This window comes from Notothenia rossii, assembly GCF_949606895.1.
Source record: "Notothenia rossii genome assembly, chromosome: 2".
Classification (NCBI taxonomy): Eukaryota; Metazoa; Chordata; class Actinopteri; order Perciformes; family Nototheniidae; genus Notothenia; species Notothenia rossii.
In genome coordinates this window covers 35,710,158-35,730,754 of record NC_136904.1, presented here as the reverse complement: position 1 = coordinate 35,730,754, position 20,597 = coordinate 35,710,158, and the positions used below count along the sequence as shown (strand labels likewise).

The window sequence follows — 20,597 nt, the reverse complement described above, 5'->3', positions numbered from 1 at the left end:
TTTGTAGAGATTTTTCATTTATTCTTTATATTTCTTTTGTGTATTCCTTGGATACTCTATTGATATTTATCTTTTCTACTGTACGATTCTCTGGAGGGGGGGGGGGCAGTTAAAATCTCGCCTAGGGCAGCCAATTGTCTAGAGCCGGCCCTGTATTAACCTACATTTCAACACTGCCTCTTTTTGCACGAGCTCGTGGGCAGGGCTTTTATTTTGAAAGTCTTTGTGTAAATAGGTTGCGCGAGCCTTCTGAAGCTCACACACCGGGAGGAGGAAGTCCGCTCGACCAGGGTTACGGTCGCTGTTGTGAGAGGGCGCTTCGCTTTTCTGACCCCAATGTTTGGCAGTGAGGTGAATGAGAAACACTCGTCTGAGGTTTTGAACGGCGTAAAAAGGTAAGTGTTTACTGTTGACTGTCTTTTCTCGGGGAAAAGGGAGAAGTTGTGTTCGCTAGACTACCTGTTGGGGTCTGTGAGGGATGGTCAGGTGGACCTCATTCATGCCCGGAAGCATGTCGTCTGGCGGGCAGGTGAGCAGTCTCAGCGGCCTCCCTTCCAACTTTTCTTTGTTACCTGGCAATCCTCCATGTATACTTTTTAAATCTGTATGTAAAGAAGAGTCACTCTTCAGGGACTCATTTTTTTGCAATTCAAAACTTATCTTGTCCAACAAAATTTTTAAAAAGTGTTCATGTCCACATGAGTCGGTCGGCATTGATATCAAACAAACACACCTCGTTTCACACCTCCACCTCTGGAAGCTGGGACAGAAGTTGCCACTGTAAAGTTTGTGAACGTGTTGTGTAATGTCTGCTACATGCCTAATGAAAGAGCAACTCCCTTTGACTCACTTTTATTTTTTAGATGCAATATTGCTAATATTTCCCGACACGCAGTATCGTATTATGTGCGTGTTCTTTTTTTTAAATGGAGTTAGGTCTGGTGATGCACGTCACATTTAAGCTGTTTTATTGCAGTGAGTTGCTTTTTCAGGTACCGTCTACAAAGTACACATTTTTGGAGAAATAACCTTCTGTTATAGTTAGTGTAAGTTTAATAGTACACGTTCACTTACTCTGGATACAGTTGAAACGTTTTGGGGGATCTTATTACTTTAAAACGGTATTTCCCCACACAAATTGCAGCATGTTGCAAACCCACAGGTATTGTTTATGTGGCTACAGCCTGCACACGCTTGAACACTAAACTGGCATCCAACAGTTTGAAGACCACTGCAACTGTAGATATGTAGCATAATTGATGCATGCATTACTTTTTATATGATTTTGTTCTCCTCTAAGCCTTAGTCTTGCATCAAACTGAAGAAACCGCAACTGTGAAATAGTTTCAGGAAATAGCTTCTTGTTCTGACAAGACAGGGCTGTGGGGTAACTCGTCCCACTGACTGAAGAAAAACAACATAAGCCATAAAACGTTTTTATGACTGTTTTTATGATCTGTTTATTTTCACATGATTATTTAGCATTTTAGTCTTGGAAGGGTGCTTTTTATTATCCATCTATTTTCTGCAGACAAATCATTTCTTGTTCATCATTACTAAAATACGAAGACTTTTAGTAATTACTAAAATATCATTACTAAAATACGAAGAATCCGGTCAGAGATGAAATAAGTATTCAGATGCTAGACCACAGTCTAAAAATACTCTATTGTACGGTAAAGTCCAATAATTTACTTAAGGTAACACAAATAAAAGTACGCATTGTAAGAATTGCTTTTTCAAAACTGTTGTTTATTATACTATATTATATGTTTCCGTTTCTTTATTTTTTAAATAATTGAATTTGTCAATGTGGGGCACATATGTACTGGAAGACCTGGAACATAAATATATATCCACAGATCATGTTATTCATGTAAAAAGTTACTAGTAACTGTAGATCATTCTCATATGATTAAGTTTGTCCTTTGCAGGCCACCGTAGCTGGTGCGTCACCCGGTGACGTGTTAAGATAATAGGCATTCAGTTGTTGGTCGGCATGCAACGTACATGTTCACTGTTCATGCTGTGGTCATAAATAAAGCCACCACTTGCCTATGCATTGTGTATTCCTTGTACATACACACGTGCATGTATTAAGAAGTATCGACAACTTCTACATGGTGTCAGAAGACGGCACGAGCCTCTCCTCTCGTCTGGATAATTTGTTTTCCACGGACCGTGCTAACGCTAACTAGCTGGCTGAAGCTAGCCCCAGCTACAATGGCGGATGGATTTCGCCGTCCGGAACCTGTTATGTTTGAAGGAAACGTCGCGGAGAGCTGGCGGATCTTTGAGAGGGAATATGAAATCTTCATCGCCGCAGCGCACCCAGACAAGGCTGCCAGGACTAAGGCTTACATCCTCCTCAATCTTGCTGGACCAGAAGCCATTGAACGTGAACGATCCTTTGTGTATGCAGCTGAAGTGCGCGCGCCAGGCCCCGACAGTGCAGTGATCTCCCCAGCTGAATCAAGGGAGGACCCGGACTGTTTGATACGGAAATTCAGAGAAATATGCAACCCTCGACATAACAAAATAATGGAAAGGCACAGGTTTCATTCAAGAAATCAGAAGCAAGGTGAGAGCATTGAGTCATTCATCAGTGATCTGAAGATAAAAGCTAAAAGTTGCCATTGTGGAGACTTAGCTGAGGAACTAATCTGTGACAGAATAGTATGTGGCATAATCAATGACTCTTTAAGAAAAACTCTGTTGAGAGACAGTGAACTGACACTTGCTAAAGCTGTTTCAGTCTGCCGTATACACAAAATGACAGAGGAAAGCAGCAGGACGTTAGCCGTTCAAGCTACCAGTGTTGATGCAGTGAGACCTGTTTCTAGCAGAAGATATCAGCCAAAGCCACAGTCACTCGCTCACTCCCAGAGCATCTCTAACTGTAATAATTGCGGAGGCAGCCATGCAGCTATGCGAGAAAAGTGTCCAGCTTTCGGGCAAAAGTGCCATAACTGTGAAAAAGTGAATCACTACAAAAAATGCTGCAAGTCTAAACCACGCAGCTACAGTCATTCAAATAGAAATAATTTTAACCAGTCTGTACATGAAGTAACAGTGAAAGAGCCCACAACACACAGAGAAGACACGTTCTACGTGGATGGCGTAGATATCGAAAGACATGTTGATAGTGTTAATCCTCAAGCTAAAGACAAAGAAGAATGATTTGTTACAATTCACATTAATGGCATACCAACTGAAATGAAAGTTGACACAGGAGCTAAATGCAATGTGTTGTCTCAAGAAACGTTCACACAAGTGACCAATGGCGAGCAACTTGTGAAGCAAGAGACTGCTATAAACCTTGTTGCTTATGGAGGAAGCAGGATTGAGACCAAAGGCCTGGCCACAATGCCTTGCTGCTTAAAGGAGCAGCACCATTCGTTGCCTTTCTTCATAGTGAACAAAGATGTGCAGCCACTACTGGGATTTCGGGCATGCGTGGACATGGGAATTGTCACATTGAGCAAAGATGTCCACCAGATCACTACGGAAAGCAACACGGATTTCACCACACAGACACTCATGCAGTACAAAGACCTGTTTGATGATGAACTTGGAGAACTACCAATCACTTACTCCATGACAGTTGATCCTAGTGTACAACCTGTGGTTAGACCTGCCCACCGCATTCCTATTGCAATGCAAGACAGAGTTAAAGCTGAACTTAACCGCATGCAAAACATAGGTGTCATTATACCAGCTACTGAGCCCACAGACTGGGTCTCATCTATGGTGGCAGCACACAAAAAAGACAAGCAGGAAATAAGACTGTGTATCAATCCACAAGACCTCAACACAGCGCTGAAAAGACCACATCACCCTATCGGAACGTAGAAGAAGTTGCAGCACAGATGTCAGGAGCAAAAGTGTTTTCTGTGCTAGATGCTAAAAGCTCCTTCTGGCAGATACGTCTCGACAAGAAATCCTCCATGTTGACAACCTTCAGTACTCCATTTGGGCGGTACAGATTCCTAAGGATGCCCTTCGGCATTAGCTCTGCTAGTGAGGTATTTCAACGCTCGATGGAACAGCTATTTGCAGGTTACCCATGTTCTGTCATCGTTGACGACATCATCATTGGTGGCCGCGGAGTTGCAGAGCATGATGCCAACCTCAAGAAGGTGCTGGAACGAGTGAGAGAAGTCAACCTAAAGCTGAATCCAGCCAAGTGCAAGTTTCGCCTGGATCATGTAGGATATGTAAGTCACATTTTCACAAGTGAAGGCCTAAAGGCAGACCCTTCTAAGACAGATGCAATCACTAACATGCCAGTCCCCACAGACGTTGTCTCACTACAGCGTTTCCTCGGTATGGTTAACTACCTCGGCAAGTTCATCCCGAACTTCAGCGACATCGCAGCACCACTGAGAAAACTCATCCACAAGGACACTGCATGGTGTTGGTTCCAGCAGCATCAGGATGCATTTGACCTTCTTAGATCATGCTTATCAAGTCCACCTGTCCTGTCATACTATGATGTCAGAAGACCAGTCACGCTCACCTGTGATGCGTCATGCTACGGACTTGGAGCAGCGTGCATGCAAGATGGCAGGCCAGTAGCGTTTGCATCACGCACCCTCACTGACACAGAGACAAGGTATGCACAAATTGAAAAAGAACTGCTAGCTGTCGTGTTTGCCTGTACAAAATTCAAATACTATGTGTATGGAAAGCCTGTAGTGGTGGAGACTGACCACCAACCTTTAGTGACTATCTTAAAGAAGCCCATCCACACAGCCCCTGCCCGTCTGCAGAGAATGTTGCTCCGGCTGCAGAGCTACGACATCAGTTTGGTGTACAAAAAGGGCAAGTATATGTATGTAGCAGACACACTTTCACGTGCCCCAACCACACAAACATCTCAAAGCCCTGCTGAAAATGATGCTTATGAAGTTATGTCTGTGAGCTACATCTCCACAGCCCGCTTGGAAGAACTCAGAAAGCACACAGCAGAGGACGAAGATCTGCAAGCCCTCAGTGCAATCATTAATAGAGGATGGCCCATCCGACAGAATCAGCTCCAACCTGCTGTCCGTCTCTTCTTTCCCTACAGAGATGAAATGAAAGTAGAAGAGGGAATTGTCATGAAAGGCCACAAAACTGTCATTCCTCAGTCCCTGCACAGAGAGTACATCAAAATAGTGCACAGAGGGCACCCCGGCATTGAAGCAACCACACGCAGAGCAAGAAGCATCATTTTTTGGCCAGAAATGTCTAGAGACATCACTGAGGAGTTGCTTTCATGTCTGGTGTGCAACAGCACCAGATCCCATCAGCAAAAGGAGCCCCTCCAGCTTCATCCTGTGCCAGATCTCCCATGGTCCACATTGGCAACAGACATCTTCGAGTGGCATGGAAAACGGTATCAGGTGCTGGTTGACTCATACTCTGGCTGGTTTGAAATCAACCTTCTCCGGGATGTGACCTCATCAACTGTGATAACTAAATTGAAGAGACATTTCTCCGTTTTCGGCACACCACACACACTCATCTCTGATAATGCTGGACAGTACGCCAGTCAGCATTTCAAGGACTTTGCAAAACAGTGGGACTTTGTTCACATCACCAGCAGTCCTGAATACCCACAGTCAAACGGACTAGCAGGGAGAGAAGTTCGCAGTGCAAAACAGCGGATGGAACGTTCACACAGAGATGGCACAGATGTCTTCCTCAACCTGGTAAATCTCAGAAATATTCTCCGTGATCTGACGTTAGGCTCTCCTGCTGAACGCCTGATGTCGCGACAAACACGTGCAGCCATCCCTGTGAGCACCAAACTGTTACAGCCAAACCCAAAAGATGCACAACTAATCAGAACACAACTCCTCAACAAGCGGCTCATCCTAAAGCGCCACTATGACATCTCAAGTTCTCCTCTAAAAACCCTGGCAGAGGGACAAGTGATCAGGATGCAGACCCCAAAAGGATACGATCGGCTTGGCGTTGTCAAGGACGTGAGCGAGAAACCACGCTCTTACATAATCCAAGCCAACGGGACTTCATACAGACTGAATCGTCGTCACATCATTCCTGTTCTCGAGTCGTTGCCCCAGGAACAGCAGCCTCAAGATTTCGACCCTCAAAACACCGACCCCTCTATGATGGACTGTGTACCCCACACACCACAAACACCTGAGAGAAACAGCAGGCTGGCTCAGAACAGTTCCCCTTCACTACCAAGACACACATCACATTTCCCTTGCAACAACATTGACACACCATACATAACACGATCAGGTCGCACATGCAAACCAAACCCTAAATATGTGCAGTAACACTGTTGGACAATCTTGTTAAAGTAATATGTTTAGTCATTTCCTTTTCCTGTTACCTGGTAAGGTATTTAGTAATGGTTTATTGTTTGTCACCAAATGCTAAAGGAATGTTCAATATCCTCTGCCTTAAATGTTATTTACTTTCAGATAGAAACATCAGCTAAAGAGAAGGGATGTAGATCATTCTCATATGATTAAGTTTGTCCTTTGCAGGCCACCGTAGCTGGTGCGCCACCCGGTGACGTGTTAAGATAATAGGCATTCAGTTGTTGGTCGGCATGCAACGTACATGTTCACTGTTCATGCTGTGGTCATAAATAAAGCCACCACTTGCCTATGCATTGTGTATTCCTTGTACATACACACGTGCATGTATTAAGAAGTATCGACAACTTCTACAGTAACCACTATCAAAAGGACAAGAATTTCATGCGAAATATAGTGGAATAGAAGTTCAGGTACCTCAAAATTAAACTCAATTACATTAACTGACTCATGTACTTTGTTACTTTCCAATGGATCCAGGCTGCAAAACTGTTGTCATAATTTGAAAATGCTACCATCAGGTATTTGTATGTCTGGTATTTTGGAAAACCTGTGTCTTTTTGTTTATTCAAAATGGGCTGATGTCATTGGGGAATGAAAGAAGAAATACAGTCATCTGTATCTGGCATAGTTTACCTGCTGTACTGTACATGTGTCAGCCTGCAGCCAACCTGTAATAAGCTCTCAACTTTTTCCAGCCCTAGCCTACTTATTTGTGGCAGTACCATCCCAAATGTATTTTTTTCCAGTACGTGTTTCAGTGTACACGTGCAGGATTCATTATTACACAGCTCTAACACTACTTTGCTGTTTAGGCTCATGCACAATACAATTGTCTTTCCTGTGAGATATGTATCATTGTAGGCACTTTTATCACATGCGCATTTGTCATCAGTATTAGTCCTATAAGTGACTTGTGAATTATGATGTGATGAATGTCGTACTGTATTATTTTATTTAGACCATACATTGCAGACAAAAAAAATATTCTCCTTTTAATCAAACAGTCCAATTAAAGATTCTGGGCTAAAGAAAAACATTAAAAAAATGTTGTGCAACAAAAAACAGAACAATAATAAAAACAGGGGAAATACACCCAACACATACTTGGAAATCAATTAAACTTGACATGAATGTAAATAATAACATCTTGCATTTACTGTGACAGTAATTATTGTTATTTGTTGTTGTAACATTTCAGAATCCTTTACCATATTCACCTTTATGTCTTCCGTTAAATATCGTTTGTTGTAAATAATACCATAGTTTACCTGGTATTTTGTGTCACTTTGCTTTTTTTTCATGCAATTTTTACTTTTTTGTTTTGCAGCCTGCTTATTCAAAGTTGTACATGCACTGTTGGTTTCTTTCTTTATTCTGGCCATCTCACTGAATTTCTACTTGCGTAAAAGAGGCATATCGGTCACTCAAATGTGTGAGGTTAGCGAGAGGGGGGTTTCTGGACGAGGTTGTGTGTAGAAAGGAAGGATGCTCCAGCTCGGTCCCCTTGAACTGTCTGGCCCTGCTTCGCAGCCTTCACATGGCCAAGGCTGGCAGTAAGGATGTTCTCTGAGATGGACTTAAATTGCCAAGTAAAACAGGATCATATTTTCAAACAAGATTTGATGGGATTGTAGATCTCTACATTCAGAAATTGTATTGTAGCAGATTTGAAACGCTATAAAGAGGCCATTGATTGTAGGAAATATGAAATACCATCCCTCTAACATCGCATGATTACATTGTATTGCTGAACAATGATTCTTGAGTTAATCAATTCAATCCTCTGAAATGGGTGCCTTTCACTGGATTAACAGCAGACAAAAAGATCCATTTCACACATTAAATATCCCCACGCACTCTATTAATCAATGATTATCTTTCCTTCTTGACACATTTATCTCAGAACTATTTATCGCACCTGTAGACAATGCTGGAGGAGAAACACTAGAGGCTTTTAAAGGGCTGTTATATCCTTCTTGTAACATTTGATTGCAGATATATCCACACCTTTTTATATGGAAAATGATTACTTGAGGACTATGCAGCATCTTGGTGTACTAAAATGAAATGTTGCAAATACTGATCAGCAGTTAAAATGAATGTTATGAAACCACTCAGCTGTGTCCTCCTTGATGTATCAGTTAGAAGACTATACTGTTTCACAGGAGTGGACTGTTAATGTTTAATCTTTAGTCATGTTACAGTCAAATCCAGGATCCAATGTTGCTAAAGGAAACTGTAGTAGCACTGTACACGGGGTTATTGTGGTCATTTTGTCTGTTGAGGTTAATGTGGCTATTTAGAGACTTTATTAATGTGGTGGGTCTTTGTTGAAAGACCGAGCAGTGTTTCCATGAGCAGACCTGTTTGTGTCATAAAGGTCTGGATCTGGCTAGCTCTTGCATTTGTTTTTAAAGGAAGTGATAGGAAGATGTGACCAATATTTTAAATTGTTTCCCTTTTTAAACAAAGCTGTTTGCAGGCTAATACATAAACGTTGCTACTGTAGAGCCACCAACGTAAATGCAGTGTATAGATGTAAAACCTAGACTTGTATTTCATTATTAAAATGCACACTTTTCACCAAGGAGCTCAATTTGATTTTTTTCTAATCCCTCACATGACCAGCCAAAGTTGTTATTTGAACGTGCTGACTGTCCCTTTTTAAGATGTGTTTTGTTATTTTTCTCTGTTCTGATCCTGTCCAATCGACATTGATGAGGTTGGCTGGAACTGACTGAAGCAGGCTGACAGATAGTAAATGCTTCCAAAATAATTAAAGCCTTTTTCAAATATTTGTTGTTTTCGGAATGTTAACATGATCATTGAGGGGTCATGGAGCCATTGACATTTGACCTCATTTCTGTTTCTCGGTTGATGAAGTTATTGATTGTATAGAATCTAATTTGATTGTAAGATGCTCTGACATGAGTGTTGAGAAGTGAAACAGCTAAGCCTATATAATGAGGACAAATATGTTGGTATTTTAGACACTCACGCTGGTTAACTGGTTTGTCTAGTGTAGGTTATTAACAATGGTGGATAAATCACATTCCAGTTTCAAACAGGAACCACAGACTGGTGCTCCCTTCAGGGCTCCTTTTCTTCAATGAAAGGTAACTGTGGAAATGGGCGGTACTTAATATGCAAGTGAGTCATGCTTTCAGTTTAACATTTATTTAGAGAATCTGGAATGATACAGTAAATGGTATGGAAAAAGCTTGAACAATAATTGTGATTGCCGTATAAAGGTGTCTTAATCTAATGAAAGGGTTCAACAGGACATGACTCTGGATTCAATTGAATACAAGAGGATGTTGATTATAGCAGCTTGTGCTTTAAGGTCCTTACAAACCAAGTCGATTTTCGGTGTCGATAGATGTCGGGCCGTCGATGAGCATTGTGTCGCCCTACTCAGATTGGTGTGTCTTGGTGTGTACTGCACCGTTGTGTCTTTTCGGCCGTGCCGACACCTTCCGCCGCCGATTCGACATGTTGAATCGGGAGGCTGTCGGCCAAAGAAATCACTCTGATTGGCTGTTCATCTAGCGAATCAGCGCATGAGAAGCGAAACAGAAGTGAGGGACCCAAACAAACTATTAAGAAGGCAAATCTGAGATTTTATTTAACTCCAGCTCTCGACACAGGTTCGGGAAATCCCCATGAGCTTCTCGCTATAGAGTGAAAATGGAACGCACACGCTATTTGTTGTTTGTTTATATCACGCAGTCTGTTCTTCTTCTCTCGGTTATCACGCAGTCTGTCTTCCGGTTGTTGCCTCTTGTCGTGCAACTTGGCCGTCGGCTGAATTCTTTGCGGTGTGTTCCAGTGCGAAACATGGCCAAGAGACGTGAGGTGACGTTCCGTCGGGACATGCTCTTTGGTGTTCTTTGGTGTCAGTTTGGTGTGTAAGGACCTTTTTAGAGGCAATGAAGGTGTTGATGTTAGAGGGGGGGGGGGACTTTGGGATTTTAGCCTTTGCAGACTATTTACATGCACACAAACCTGTATAACACACTACAGGAAAGAGAAACCCCAATAACCATAAGGCCCCTTTTTTAAAAAAGACTATGTGGCCGGTTGGCTTTATTTTACTGTAAACACCTCCCTAACTTGTTGTTAAATCAATAGGTCGAGGAGGAAATAGGAGAAATTCATAAAAAAAGATTGCAAACCATGATCTTGGGAAATGTAAAAAAAGTGTTATCAAGTTAAATCCAGTACACACCTCAAACTGATAGATGTCTATGCCTGCTGCCGACAAGCTGCAGTTTTTATAACATGGATTGGGTTACCCAATGTTGTAATCCCATTGGATTGAATACATTTATGTAACCGTCCACTAGTTCCAGATAAATCTGTTTTGCAGTTAGGAAAAAGAGGGATTTTAAAATGCTCCAAAAATATTTTTGCGGCAAATTTAACATTTAACTAATGACTGTTAAAACAGGGACAGAGTGGGAACATATCTGGCTTTAAACATGTAGTTAACTCCAACTAAAACATTACATAAGGATTTCAAACCAACACTTCTTTTAAAACCATAGTGGACCTTTAGATCATGACACAATTGTGTACTTTAGATAGTCCTTCCAGTCAACTGGTACTTCAGGAGATCATCAGTCAGTTGCTCTTTCCACTATCTAATACTCATACTTGGGTCCTGCCTCCATTGGTTTCTGAATCTAGATTATCAGAGTATTAGATTACTAATTCTCTCCAAACTGGATGGGTGGTTGTAGACTTAACCCTTGAAAAACCCTTTTATCCCTCCTCTAGCTATAGCTCAAATCTATTTGGGGACAAATATGTTGGTGAAAACATAGTTAGCCTTCTGTTGTGGGTCATGTTGTATTTGCGATTACATGTCATGTTTTATAAAGATTTTAATCTCATTTATATCCAAGCTGTGTTTTCAACTTCACTTTTTACTTCACTTCTATCTCTGCAGGCTTTGTAAACATTGATTATTGTCTTGTTCCTCGCTCTTTGACCCAACTATATGGATTAAAATAAGGAATGTATTTATTTGTATCAACACTTTCATGGACAACATAATTGGGGCGTAGGAAGATATCAATATATTTATTTTTGATGATACTTTATAGATTGACTTCTAATAAATGGTGACATGCAAATATGTGTTTATTGTAAGTACTCTGATAAATTGCATATAAAGTACTATTTACCAGTATTCGACAATGATATTTAAAAAAAATGTATATTTTTAGAAATCAAAGCTTTATATCTCCTTATTTACAGTATTGTCATATATCGCTATATACAGAAGGCGGCTGGTGGACTTTTTTCTAGGTAGGGCTGTGCCACATGCAATCAATTTCAGAAAACATCCCAGTATGACTTAATGCAAAAAGAAACAGGAGTTTTCCGTGTTAATTTACCAGTCTTAAATTGTAATGGCTCCATAAACAATTTAAGCATTTGAGACTGAGGACTATAGAAGAAGATTGAAGATTCAACTTATTGTCATTACGTAGTTCAGGTACTATGTAACAAAACGGTTTCTCTGCATTTCACCCATCCTATTGTTAGGAGCAGTGGGCTGCCATTATGAATGGCGCCCGGGTACTATGTACAACAACTAAAAGTAGAGAAGCACCTCTCAGATTCAGCTGTTGTCATGGGTATGGTGATGAGGATCCTGAGAAGACTGACAGTCTCTGTGAAAGTGCTCTGAAGGTTGTTCTCCATGAAAAACTGGTACAGCTTTGAACTCGCTGTTATTATAAATGAGGGACAGTTCCGTTTTGAGCTTGGCCTTATTCAATATGGGGTACGCCTGCACTGTCGTTTCAAGTGCTGCATCAGGGAACTTCACACTGTTGTTGGAACAACTCTCCATGCTGATGAGGTGCTGGGTGAAGGAGAACCGCTCCTTGGCGTGCATCAGGATGGTATCACATACCTGTAAAAGATATATCATTATCTAAAATTGAAATAAAGCTGTGAAAGTGATGCTGAACACATATTTCCAAGTTAAGTATATGACGACTAAGGTTTTAACACCATTATTCCTAATTGTACTTCACAGCATGTTTCCTTCTCCTAATCTTTAACTCTATTGCTTTCCACAACAAAACAAGGTTTACAGTGGCATTTCAATAAATAAACCACATATTTTCTGTTACATGTGAGGATGCCTTATCCCTTTTGTGACTGCTCTGACATAAACCTGGAATCTACAAAATAATAAACAAAAATATGAATGCCAATATATAAATTGCAGACTGCCTGCTGCATCATTCGACCATTGTGGCAATATGCTATCCTGTGCGCAGTGTCGGTTTAGGTTTTAATTTGGCTACATACCACAAGCATACCACAAGGACTATATATATATATATAGGTTACATTTTTTGCCCGATATATATATATATATCTATATATAGTGTATATATATATCTATATATATATATATACACACACACACACACACAGTGGGGCAAAAAAGTATTTAGTCAGCCACCAATTGTGCAAGTTCTCCCACTTAAAAAGATGAGGCCTGTAACTTTCATCCTAGGTATACCTCAACTATGAGAGACAGAATGAAGAACCACACACACATTGTCTGATTTTTAAAGAATTTATTTGCAAATTATGGTGGAAAATAAGTATTTGGTCAATAACAAAAGTTCATCTCAATACTTTGTTATATACCCTTTGTTGGCAATGACACAGGAGAGCAGTGATGTTTTGGCACTGACGCTGGGCAACACGGACTTTCAACTCCCTCCAAAGATTTTCTATGGGGTCGAAATCTGGTGACTGGCTAGGCCACTCCAGGACCTTGAAATGCTTCTTACGAAGCTACTCCTTCGTTGCCCGGGCGGTGTGTTTGGGATCATTTTCATGCTGAAAAACCCAGCCACGTTTTATCTTCAATGCCCTTGCTGATGGAAGGAGGTTGTCACTCAAAATCTCACGATACATGGCCCCATTCATTCTTTCCTTTACACGGATCAGTCGTCCTGGTCCCTTTGCAGAAAAACAGCCCCAAAGCATGATGTTTCCACCCCCATGTTTCACAGTAGGTATGGTGTTCTTTGGATGCAACTCAGCATTCTTTCTCCTCCAAACACGTCTAGTTGAGTTTTTACCAAAAAGTTCTATTTTGGTTTCATCTGACCATATGACATTCTCCCAATCCTCTTCTGGATCATCTAAATGCTCTCTAGCAAACTTCAGACGGGCCTGAACATGTACTGGCTTAAGCAGGGGGACACGTCTGGCACTGCAGGATTTGAGTCCCTGGCGGCGTAGTGTGTTACTGATGGTAGCCTTTGTTACTTTGGTCCCAGCTCTCTGCAGGTCATTGACTAGGTCCCCCCGTGTGGTTCTGGGATTTTTGCTCACCGTTCTTGTGATCATTTTGACCCCACGGGGTGAGATCTTGCGTGGAGCCCCAGATCGAGGGAGATTATCAGTGGTCTTGTATGTCTTCCATTTTCTAATAATTGCTCCCACAGTTGATTTCTTCACACCAAGCTGCTTACCTATTGCAGATTCATTCTTCCCAGCCTGGTGCAGGTCTACAATTTTGTTTCTGGTGTCCTTTGACAGCTCTTTGGTCTTGGCCGTAGTGGAGTTTGGAGTGTGACTGTTTGAGGTTGTGGACAGGTGTCTTTTATACTGATAACGAGTTCAAACGGGTGCCATTAATACAGTTAACGAGTGGAGGCCAGAGGAGGCTCTTAAAGAAGATGTTACAGGTCTGTGAGAGCCAGAAATCTTGTTTGTTTGTAGGTGACCAAATACTTATTTTCCACCATAATTTGCAAATAAATTCTTTAAAAATCAGACAATGTGATTTTCTGGATTTCTTTTTCTCATTTTGTCTCTCATAGTTGAGGTATACCTAGGATGAAAATTACAGGCCTATCTCATCTTTTTAAGTGGGAGGACTTTCACAATTGGTGGCTGACTAAATACTTGTTTTCCCCACTGTATATAGGGCAAAACACTGACTGTAGCCAGCCTCTGTTGTTCTGCTGCTCCCAGCATCCTCCGTCTCTTGATGGGCTCCTGCGGCTGGTCAGATGCACTGTCCACACTCAGAGGAAATGGTGGCCCTGGTCCAAAACATAAAGTTTAGGTTGCTAACTTGCCATGAAACTCATTAATGTGCAATTATATTCATTGTGTGCAATATACTCATTGTTGTTTACAGTATATGTATATCATTAATTATAAACTATTTCTTTTTTACGGTTGTCAGTTTAAAAACTAAAGATATTTATATAACATTCATGAGCCAGATGCGATGTGATTTTGTTCTGCTGTGCACTTGTCCTGTGTATAATATGAACAACTAGGCCTAAATTAACCTTGAATCAATAACAACTAGGCCTCCTCTAGAAATGGAGCTGGTGGACACCTGAATAAGCCTGTTATTACAAACTTTGTTTATGAACTACTTTACCTGCATTATTATCCAAATCTGAGTGTCTTCTCTTTCCTTTTTAAATACTAAAACAAATATAATTGTGATGTGCTACATGATATTCATTCACTTTGATGACATGGCACATTTAGACAGTTGGAAGTGAGGAGCTGATGTTTTTTAAACGTTTTCTCTGCCAAAATTATTTACCTGAGAGTCGATGTAGCGTAGCAGAAGCACCAGCTGGCAGTTGGTGGAGACGTTCTTCATCTCGTCGGCTTGAATGGCGATAAAATCAGCGCTGTTTACCTCCTCCAGAATTTAATCCCTCCGCACTGACAACATGCAGTCCAACAGCTCGTTTGGTACCGTCTTTGAAGTGCCTTTTTAAATATGGTGGCGGTCTTTAGTTGCTCCTCCAGCACAGTGTCCAGGGAGGAAACACCAATCCCCTGAAAAGGCCAGGGTTGACTGAAGAGTCAGTCTCGTAATGCCCACGCAAAGCCAACTCAAACGCCCCCAAAAAAACTTCACACAATTGATTATTTTGCATATAATATGCCTGTTTTTGTCCACCTCGTCATTGTATTTCCTGACTGCAATCCTGTGGCTCTCGTCCAGCTGTGTAGCAATGTCAACTCTGCCTAGCGTGGCTAGCTTCATAGCATTGTCCATGTGGGCTCTGGTGTTCTCATGCTTCCTCACTTTCTCAGACAGCCAGGTGTTCATATCCCTTACTCCAGTTGTTGTCCATGCTGCATCTGTCCCTGTTCTTTTAAAAACCAAGCAAGGAAAGCAAAATAAGACATTAGCATGACTGCATCCAGCTAGCCAGCTAGCCTTTCTCACTATCCTGCTGTTTGATGACAATATCAGGTTGATATGGGCCCAGCTCTTTCACCTGAAGTTTGTCCGCCAAACTTCTTCTCTCAAACGACTCTTGGATGAGAGATTTCACCGAGTTAGGGTTGATTCTTGGGGTCGTGCTCACGCTCGCCATTGTCTTTGTTGTTAAAATGGCGCCCGCAGAGACTGGTCCTGGTTACATCAGTTATTTGGGGCGATACAAGAATCGCCCCTCCGGAAAAAGTTTTGAAGAAGCTGATTGGCTACATTTTATGACACTCGTTAATATCTTGAATCAACAATTGGCTAACCTGCTACAGAGACCCATCTCCGTGGGGTGATTTCTCCCCAGCACAGTATTTCAGTCATACTTATACAGTGTATCGGCAAAGCAATTTAAATAAAGTTAAAAAAAAATCGTATTTTAATCGCAATTACGATTATAGCTTGCAACGATTACGAACATAATGTAATCGAAATAAAACGATTCTTTTTTTATTTTTATTATTACTTTATTAAAACAATTTTTTTATTGGTTTTTCAGTTGAATTATACTTAAAGTTCAGGGTAATCAACTGTTAAAATCATACTGTTCAAATGTTTTTTCTCCAATAAATTCATGTTTTCAAAGTAAATGGATAATCGTTTTTAATAATCGTGATATCAATTATTGACCCAAATAATCGAGATTATGATTTTTGCCATAATCGAGCAGCCCTAGATGGCGGTGCCCTATCGCCCCCTATGGGCCAGCCGCCATTGGCTCTATATAGAATCGGAACTCCAGCTCATAAAGTATTGTCATATGCTAATTGATAACATGCTAATAGCCCTATAATATAACTGATTGCCTTGAGCTAACAATGAAATGTTACTTTAACTTCCACCCAGATTTGTTGAGCAAAATCACACAAGTAATATATTTTCTAGATCTGTGTACAAAAGTGAAATGCAGGTATTGTTGGACTGGAGATGTTTTGATACTACTTTGACTTTGAATTATGACACAGGCCCATCTGCATTGAAGGGTCAGCATAATTTACAGCAAAAGTGCAAACATAATCAAACCAAATCATCCTCCAGACTCAGGTGTAAGAAAGTTATTTCTAATGCGAGGTAGTGCGAGTCAAAAACATCAGAACTGTTCTGAAACAATAACATATTCTCCCATTTAACTTGAATGATGGGAATAAAGAACCTGTCCAAGTTGTCTGATTCCTTAATAGTGCATCCAATTTGTTCCCATGTGCAGTATTGTAACGTCATATTGATGTGGTATCTTGTACCAGTTTATATGGGACCAGATCCACCCTGTAGATCTAAAGAAACACTTAAAAAATGCTTTTGATAATTAAGGATTTATAATGGTTTACACTGAACACGGTTTAAAAAAAGAAAAAAGAGGAAGGTTTGCAGCTGCACCCAAATATTTCTCAGGAGTCCATAAGTAAATCAACTTTTAAGAGGAATTGATAATAGATTCAGTATTGTTAAATGTTATCAATTTCCATTCCTATTCATGTTTGCCTTACAGTTCCTGCATATTTCCAGTTAATGTTACTATTATGAGAACTGCACCTACAATACAACACATGTTTAGCTAGTGGTTTAGGGCGTTATGAATGTGTTGACTGATGTGTCATTTCCTTTTTATTTATTGTAGGCAGGTCCCTGTTTGTGTAGTGTGTGTTTTGTAATTACTACAAGTGAGCATATCAATGAGTCAAAGTTAAAAAATAAAATGTATGTATTAATACATGTGATAAAACGATTATGATAAATTGATATTATTCATTACATGACTTTACTTAGTACATTAAAGATTAGTATATTTCTAGTAGACCTGTGCCTTTCTTAAACTCAAAGTATCTATAGTGAAAAATGTTTTTGATAAGGAAATCCATGGTATGGATTAGATGTATAATTAGTTATCATTTGCAATGTGCTCTAGCGTCATGCTGTAATCTGCTTTCTGGACCTTGTTGCATGTTTTATTTGTTTAACTCCAGCAGGAATTCAGTTGTGAGCTTTTGTTTTTATAAGGGCAAATACAAAAGCATAAAGAGATAAAGTTGCCGTCTTAAGTCTTCCGTAATTCGACCCAGAAGATTTGTTTTATGATCATCTTGGGGAAATTCCAGAATATTATTGATGTTAGTTAGATAAAGATGATTTCCTCCCTTCCCGTCTTCCTTTTAGTTCTATTGATTTGGTTCCAAAATCTGACAATAGTTTTAATATTTGAAAACATGAAACTAGTGCCCCTCCTCCACTGACTGCTTGCTGTAGCTTCACATTGAAGGACTGATATGGACAAGATCCTTCTCATCTAGCTTTGGTGAAATAACTTGTATTTCTGCACTGTCCCTGCCAAAGTAAATGATAAAATAATCAAAGTGTGCATTCATATGAAATAACGCCAGTTACTTTGGGCCAACAGAAGGATGTGTGAGTCTGAATGACAGTTTCCCAGCCAGTTGTGATAAAGTAAGAACTTTTGGCAGACACTGAATTTCCACTCTTGGATGACTCTTGTTTTGCCGAGTTAGGGTTGAGTCTTGGGGTAGTGCTCACGCTCGCCATTGTCTTTGTTGGCGCCCGCAGACATTGGTCCTGGTTATATCAGTTGCTTACTGCTTTTCTGTTTTTGTTTTGTTTTTTGTTTTTGTTTGTGTTTTTGTTCTTGTTTTGTTTGTCGACCTGACTCATAATGTAAAGCGTCTTTGGGTCTAGAAAAGCGCTATATAAATCCCATTTATTATTATTATTATTACTTGGGGCGATACAAGAATCGCCCCTCCGGAAGAAATTTTGAGGATGCTGATTGGCTACACTTTATGACATTTTATGACTCTTGGATGAGAGATATCACCGAGTTAGGGTTGAGTCTTGGGGTAGCGCTCACGCTCGCCATTGTCTTTCTTGTTAAAATGGCGTCGGCAGAGACTGGTCCTGGTTATATCAGTTGCTTACTTGGGGCGATAAAAGAATCGCCCCTCAGGAAGAAGTTTTGAGGAAGCTGATTGGCTACATTTTATGACACTCGTTAATATCTTGAATCAACAATTGGCTAACGGAGACCCTCTTCCGTGGGGCAATTTCTCCATCGCCCCAGCACAGTACTTCATTCATATTTATACAGTGTATAGGAAAAGCAATTTAAATAAAGATTAAAAAAATAGAAAAAGCATTTCCTTGTGTTAGTGTGGTTTAGGGAGGGTGGTGCCCTATCGCCCCCTATGGGCCATCCGCCACTGGCTCTATATAGAATCGGAACTCCAGCTCGTAACGTATTGTCATATGCTAACTTGCTAATAGCCCTACAATATAACTGATTACCTGGAGATAACAAGGAAACGTCACTTTAACTTCCACCCAGATTTGTTGAGCAAAATCAAAAGAGTAATAACTTTTCTAGATCTGTGTACAAAAGTGAAATGCAGGTATTGTAAGACTGGAGATGTTTTGATACTACTTTGACTTTGAGTTATGACACAGGCCCATCTGCATTGAAGGGATAAAGTTACCATCTTAAATCTTCCGTAATTCGACCCAGAAGATTTGTTTTATGATCATCTTGGGGAAATTCCAGAAGACTATTGATGTTAGATTAAGATTATTTCCTCCCTCCCCGTCTTCCTTCTTCCTTTTAGTTCTATTGATTTGGTTCCAAAAGCTGACAATAGTTTAAATATTTGAAAACATGAAACTAGTGCCCCTCCTCCACTGACTGCTTGCTGTAGCTTCACAATGAAGGACTGATATGGACAAGATCCTTCTCATCTGGCTTTGGTGAAATAACTTGTATTTCTGCACTGTCCCTGCCAAAGTAAACGATAAAATAATCAGAAAGTGTGCATTCATATGAAATAACGCCAGTTACTTTGGGCCAACAGAAGGATGTGTGAGTCTGAATGACAGTTTCCCAGCCAGTTGTGATAAAGTGAGAACTTTTGGCAGACATTGAATTTCCACTCATCGCTTCAAATATGAAAGTGACTCCTCTCTGTCTGTGATATGGCAGAGATCCATAAAGCACCAGCTAGCTTTGACTGCTCCACTGTCAACAACGGCACCGAGGTAAAGCCTAGAAATCCTGTATTTGAAGAACACCGTTGCACAAACATGTTTCAAACAGTGAATCAAGCTAAAATAGTGTGGGATCCTCGGTGCAAGCCAAAGAGACTATTCAGTGGACATTTACATTTCCGCAGCATCTGCAATAAACATGAACAGCTAGAACATCTCCTCCTTGAGTCCAATATTGACTGTTTGGGAATATCTGAATCTTGGCTAAAACAGTCGTCACCATCCGCTCTTGTATCTATGTCAGGATATAATGTATTTAGGAAGGACAGACTGAAGGGAAAAGGAGGGGGTGTGTTGCTTTATGTGAGAAATACCTTTACTTGTAGGGAGATTCCAGCTAATATTGAGTTTGATTGTGTTAGTGTGGAAATCACACTATCTGAGGAAATGTCCCTCACCATGATTTGCCTATATCGACAACCCACCGCTAAGGTGGATTCCTATGAGCAGGTAAAACTCCTGCTGAATAGCTGTGAATCCAACAAAGAGCTAATTATTCTAGGAGACTTTAATGTCAACTGGAATGACAAACAAAATAGAAAGAGCTTAAAACGGATCATGGATAAACACAATTTAATACAACTAAGGGATCAACCGACTAGAATAACCAAAACCTCCAAGACTATGATAGATTTATTATTTACAAACAAAGCTGACAGAATAGTTAAAACCTACAACTTCCTGAATGTCTTTCCGACGATAATCTTGTTCTTTTTGCCAGGAAACTCATGAAAAGGTTCATGGCCACACCTAAAATCCCTGCCTTGGTTTCTCGCTTCATCCCCAAAAACCTGCAACAACGTTTTATGGATGCAGTGAAAATGATTGATTGGGGAGACACTCTGTCCTCTGAAAGTATTGGAGAAAACAGTAATCTGTTTATATCTAAAATTAACGATGGAATGTCTTCCTTCTCTAGG

At 40.5% G+C, this 20,597-nt stretch overlaps 1 protein-coding gene across 2 annotated transcripts in view; it reads left to right on the top strand.

Moving 5' to 3' along the window:
• Window positions 1-226: 226 nt before the first annotated feature.
• The window catches only part of mctp2b (multiple C2 domains, transmembrane 2b), a 65,219-nt gene continuing 44,848 nt past the window's right edge, over window positions 227-20,597 (top strand). For both annotated transcript variants that reach the window (XM_079663978.1, XM_079663977.1), the window contains exon 1: window positions 227-395. The gene's annotated coding sequence lies outside the window, so the exon portion shown is untranslated. The remainder of the gene's footprint in view (window positions 396-20,597) is intronic.